Raw genomic sequence first — 6,000 nt, 5'->3', positions numbered from 1 at the left:
GCAGTTTCAGCAGCTGCTGGTTGTGCCCTTGGCTGACAGTGGCAAGGTTCCAGACTTTGATTCCTCGTCCTTCTCCCACCCCACTGCAGACAGGATGAGTTTTGGATGCAGCTTTGACCTCTTAAGCTTAGTCAGACAGCGATGCCTTTTCTGAGTGCTCACCACCCAGAGATGTTTATTTATCAAGAAGCTTTTTTGAAAGCTTGAGCTTCCATATAGTGATTTAGAAAGGGCACAGATACTGTGAGAGCTATCAACACGTGCTTAGCAATTTCCACGTCCATCAGCCCACTGCCAGCAGCCAGCCAGGCTGAGCCACAGGAGCTGGCTTAGCTTCCAAAGGAGGAACTTAGGCCAGCAACTTTGGATGTGGAAAGAGCTGCACGTGGGTTTGTATGCTAACTGCTTATCCTTATTGGAAAAGTTAGCCTCTGGTCCACTCTATTTATTTCTAGAGATTAGTGATGAGTCAGCTGAAGCTAAATACACATATTTTGCAACCTTTCCTTCCTTGCCCTGCTTGTTCTGTTGATGGAAAGAAAGCAGCAGCAACAAAGGTCATTCATCACTAGATGTGTCATCAAGTGCAATGGAACAAGGTCTTTTATTGTTCTATTTCTTTTAAACTTTTTCAAAACCTTTTTGCCAAAGTTTTTAAAAGGCTTCAAACTGGCCTTAAAATTACACATCTAAAAGAGGGAGTCCAGAGTTCAACTAACAAATGTTGTTTTGCAGCTTTGTGAAAAGAAACTGCAAATTTATTTCGCTAAAATAACTAAAAACACTGGTTTCTGTTGTTCCATGCGATCCTATAAGTTGATGAACAGTGGCTACACAGGAGGGTGTAGATAGATATTTTTCATTAAAGTTAATAGTGAATTTGAGAACAATTCTTCCAGGTGTTAGAATGCCAGCTAAAAATAAATTTCATTGTGGAAAAAGCTCTATGCCCATCTTCCCCTCTGAAATTGCTTTATTAGAAACTGCAAGGAGACAGCTCCATCCTCACCCATGGGTAATTTCCCTGCCTGCAGCACAGACGTGGCTCTGCAGGCCAGTTCCTATAAAGGGCTTGGGGAACAATAGTAAGGTATAAGCCTCCTCAAAATGGGGGAAAAATCTATTTCTAAGCCAGGAGTCGCAATGCTGAGGATCTGTTGACAGGTAGAGCTCAGAATAGGGCCCAAGTGGAGAATAGAATAAACTCAGCCATGGGTCTGACCAGAGGGACAGGCTGAGATAGCATTTCTGTACTTCTGCCCAAGAAGGATCTGCCCTAGAATGCTTTCCCAAAAATTGGTGCTCGTGTCTTTGTTTGTAGAGACCCAAGCAGGACATTTTTATAAAACCTAGGAGAAAGCATTTGCCCAGACACAGCCCTTATATACTCATATAATGAGTGAACAAGTCCCTGTGGAAATGATAGGGGAAGTCTGATTATCTGCCCCACATCTCCCACAGGAATTAATTATGCCCCACCTAAAATTTGTGCCAACAACCACATTAAGCACCCACTGCATGTAATACAGAAACATTGGTTTTGAGGCAGGAGCAAATCTCCAGCTTCACTCACCTTGTGAGGCTGTAGTCAGGCTTTCTTTCCTGTGCTTGCTCTGGTACATCTCCCCACAGCCTCAGTACAAAATGAACTGTACTCAAACTATCCCCTGTAGCTGGTTTTCCAATTTGCCCTCAAAAAAAAAATCCCTTCAAATTGCCCTTAGAATTTCAATGATCTCCATAGGCAATTTCTTCTAGGGCTCAGCTAATTTCCCTGATTACAAGGTGGAAGCCAAGAAACACTGGGTGGCCTTGAGTCACTAAGTTGCAAGAAATTCCAGGCATCTGAGAAGATTGCATCCTAAAAAGACATGGTAGAACAGGTGGGATCTTTTCTGTTAATGGCAGGAAAGTGGGCAAAGAGCTGTTGCTTTCTCCTTCAGAGAGGAAGGCTGTACCTTCAGCAGTGGGGCATGGTATGGGGAGAAAGCAAGGTCCCCGCCTGCCAGTGGGAATGCTGTCCTGTGGTGCTCGGCCTGGGAATTTGAAATCACAGGCACAAATCCATGCATCCCAGCCAAATATATTATAGATCAAATTAAATATTACCCAGAGACACTAATAACTCAGGTGTAAACCAATAGCAGCTACATATGTAAACCCTTGTTATTTTAAAGTTTAGTTCTTTACATATTTTATATGAGTCTTCCAGATACAAATATAGTTTCATATTTCTTTACTTGTCAGCTTGGCAAGCCTTAGAGAAGACATTTCCTCTAGGAGAACAAATTAAAGCAAGTCTAAAACAAGCCAGTTACTGCTCAACAGCCTGGGTGCCTGCCAGCAAGAAACAAATTGATGAATATTTAGCTGTGTCAGTAACAGAGAATTACAAATTCTCAGGAAACTTTTTTTTTTAGTTTTTTTCCCCCCCTGGTGATGTCAGCTTTACAATAGTAAAACCAAAGGTAGAGCTGGCAAGGCTGAAGTTATTATTATTGCAGGGTGCTTACAGGGCAGAACATAGGGGCAGGGATGATTACATCCCCCAAGGCTGGGAAAGGCTGGGAGAAATCCACAGACAAAGCAATATATCCAACTTGCTCTCCTCCTCCTCATCCCACAGGGGAAGCCATGCTCAGCTTGGCAGCACCAAATGCAGGGACCCAGTGGTGTGATGTCCATAGCTCTGGAGTCTTCCACACAAGTGATCATGCTGATGTAGATCACAAATGAGTAGTTTTCCAGGCAGAAGGATGAATGTTTCACCTCTGCAATCCCTGCAGAAGGGCCTGCTTCTTGACATGAGCACTAGAAGGACCTTTTAATATGTCAGGTTTTTCACTGTTATTTCCAAAAAGGTAGAAATGAGGTAGAAATATGTGTTTGAAACACAGTGCTAGGATATGGAGAGCTTTAAAATCAAAATTATGGGTTGGGTCCCTACCTAGAGGTTAATGAAGAAATGAGGGATTTTGAAGAGCTGAAGGTAGCAATGTGCTCTGTGTAGGGAGGGAAAGAGCAAAGCCCAATATTTCACTGTTGATATATGTGGTAATTGGTAACATCCACTTTTTAACTAATCAAGAAAGTGTGTATATGTGTCATGGAAAATAAAAATTTATTGCTCACTCCTATGGCCACAAACACTACAGTATGGTGTGCAGTGGCTGAGCTCCGCCTTCAGTCCCTCTTCTTGGGAATACTGGAGTAGGGGTCACTGTCCCTAGGAGACTGCTCCTCTCATGAACATCTGTATTTGGAAAAGAGGAAAATGCAGCAAACATTACTTGCCACCATTAATAAAGGCTCTCAGTGTCTTAAAATAGCAAGAAGACCTTTTTTAATCCAGAAATGCTATATTAGCTGGAGATAATTTGATGGTAAATTACACTCTGACAAAGAAGAGTTAATCACTGACCTCAAAATTAGCTGTTGCCTAGGTACCCCTGGTCAGGCTGTGTTGACATTTATGTTGTGCAAACAGAATGCAGTACCAAGCACTCAGATGTATATTCAGGGCTTTAAAAGTGCCCAGTTTTCCAAAGTGTGATGTGGTGCTTGGGACTGTGAGTTTAATGGTGGAAATGTTGGTGCCAACTGGATATCATTCAGATCATTCATGGCAGCTCCTGCAGATGCAGTTTCAGAAACGTTGGTAAAACTAAAAAAAAAAAAAAACCAAACCAACAAACAGCTAAACTAAAAAACCAACACCCCCAAAAACCCCTCCACAGCATGTTTTGTTGTGTAGAAGCCATTCTGGTTAAAAAAAGATGTACAGACAGCTTTAGCAGCCAAGAATCATACACTGGAAACCTAAGTAATGTTGTTAGCGTGGCTTCTCAGAAGACACACCACTCTAGATAATTTTTCTTTCCCTCTGTTAAGGGATCAGACACCTCTATGGGATGGAACCAACACCTCTGTGCAGAAAAATACACTTGGATTTCTCCAAAGTGTGTGATTTGGTACTGTGTGACACTAGGGACTTTTGTGATGTGGCACTAACAAGGTTTATGGGGCAAAAACTGACTGTGCTTTGGCTGTCAGATTGCAGCAAGTGGCTGAAGGGGGGAATCAGATCTTGTGCCTCCACTGGCATCTCCTAACTATTATTACTGTTGTTGTTGCTATTTTCTAATAACCTGGCAGCGTGGTGTGGTCAAAGCAGAGGATTCCTCACCACCAGGCCTTTGGTACCCTGGCACCTTCAAACTCCTGCCCATTGGCTTGGTGTCCCTTTGCCATGCAGTGAGGGGACTCTGATCTGAAAGCACAGCCCTGTCAGGAGAAAACCCTGCCTGTCATGGAGGAGTGTGATTTTGGGATCCTTAGCTGCCCTGCAAGCCTTTGCTCTCGGGTGGGTCAGATTTTTCTCCCTGGGGCCAGTGGATCACTGGGAGGTGTTGAAGGATCCAATGCTCAGCACTGCCTGCTCCTGCCACCCTGGCAGCCCACTGCTCATCTCCTTGGGAACCAGCCCCAGGCACAGCTGATGTGCCAGGTGGGGCTGGTTAATATTAGGTGTGAAGATTGGCTCATTTGCGAGCTGGGAAAAGATCGACAGTTCCTAATTTGCAGTTCCCAGGCTCTGGAGCTCCGGACAAATTTTTTCGCAGTCTGCTTTGGGAAAAAAACCCCAAAGTTTTAGAGGATAAATCCAAAGGTCTGCTCTGATATTAGCCATAGCACCTACTTCTGCTGCACCCTCTTCGGTCAATAATGTGTGTTCCCATAGCAACAGGAGGAATTAATTTAATGACATTATAAGGCCTTATTTACATGCATGCACACATACACCTGCATGCCATGCATACAGAGAGAAAGAGGATGAGAGAGTCCTTCTCTTCAGGAAGATCCCCATGAGAAGCCAGTCCAGCATGTGAGGTCCAGAGTGATTGCAAGATCCTGATTTTTCACTTTACAGACACAAACCCAAAAGCTGACTGACCAGCCAAAGAAATTTCAGCAGCACAGCCCCACAACAATGGGGTCCAACCTCATAACAGTGACGCAGCTGGGAGTGGGGATGCCACCAGGGGAGGCTGGAAGACCCCCCTTTTGTTGTCCACCCCTCAGAGCCACGTCTCACCAGGCAGGTGGTACCAGAAGGGAGGCAGAGCCCCTCTCCCTGTGTGCTCCCTGCACAGGAGCGGATTTGTGGCAACGTTTCTGTCCCATCCACGTTTCCTTTGCATTGTGGGAGGATGCTGCACACTGAACTTCACTGTGTTTTGCCTGCTTCATCCCAGACCCAGGGGCTTTTGGGCAACCTCTGTATCATCAAACATGAGTCAGTGATTTCCGTAAGCCCTGAAGCTCTTCTTGTTTATTGACCTTCTGCTATTTGCAGTTACACATTAGCCAAATAAACTTCAGAGCCAGCATCACTCCTCTTTGCATTTCAAAATACTGGCACCTTACATTAAGGTATCTCACAAAAATCTATTAATTGAGGGAAAGGACAACACCATTTATGCTCAGATACCATTCTCAGATGTTTAGTAACTTTGGTATTTAAACTAAGTTCAGAAAACCTTGTTGTTAATTCCTCGTGGGAGTCAAAAGATGTAAAAACCCAGTTACTTTGTAAGAGTTCTCCAAAAATGATGCTTGCTATCTTTTTGACATTTAAAATGCTAATATGGCTTTTGCTTGTGTTTATTATCTAAAGGCTTAGAAATATTTATTGTCAAATGCCCAAAGGGTTAGAGTTATCTCTAGTTAACGATATTTTGTAGATCATCAAGATCAGACAACACTCTAAATAAATTTGGATTCTCAAGGTGAAAAAAATTAATCTTAGTTCATTTATCTGAAAGTATCCAATGTAACTTTAGAGAGGAGCCAGTTCTGTGTTCACACACATCCCCATGGCATGACCAGCTGCTGCCCTGCTCTGTGAGTGGGGGAAGATTCCAGGTCTGGGTTGAAAAAGAAAGGAAGCTGACTTCCAGGGAGGCCTCACTTAGTGGATTTATAATAACATCCTTTTTG

This window comes from Melospiza melodia, chromosome 3, assembly GCF_035770615.1.
Source record: "Melospiza melodia melodia isolate bMelMel2 chromosome 3, bMelMel2.pri, whole genome shotgun sequence".
NCBI lineage: Eukaryota > Metazoa > Chordata > Aves > Passeriformes > Passerellidae > Melospiza > Melospiza melodia.
Note: the sequence above shows the minus strand (reverse complement) of the source record.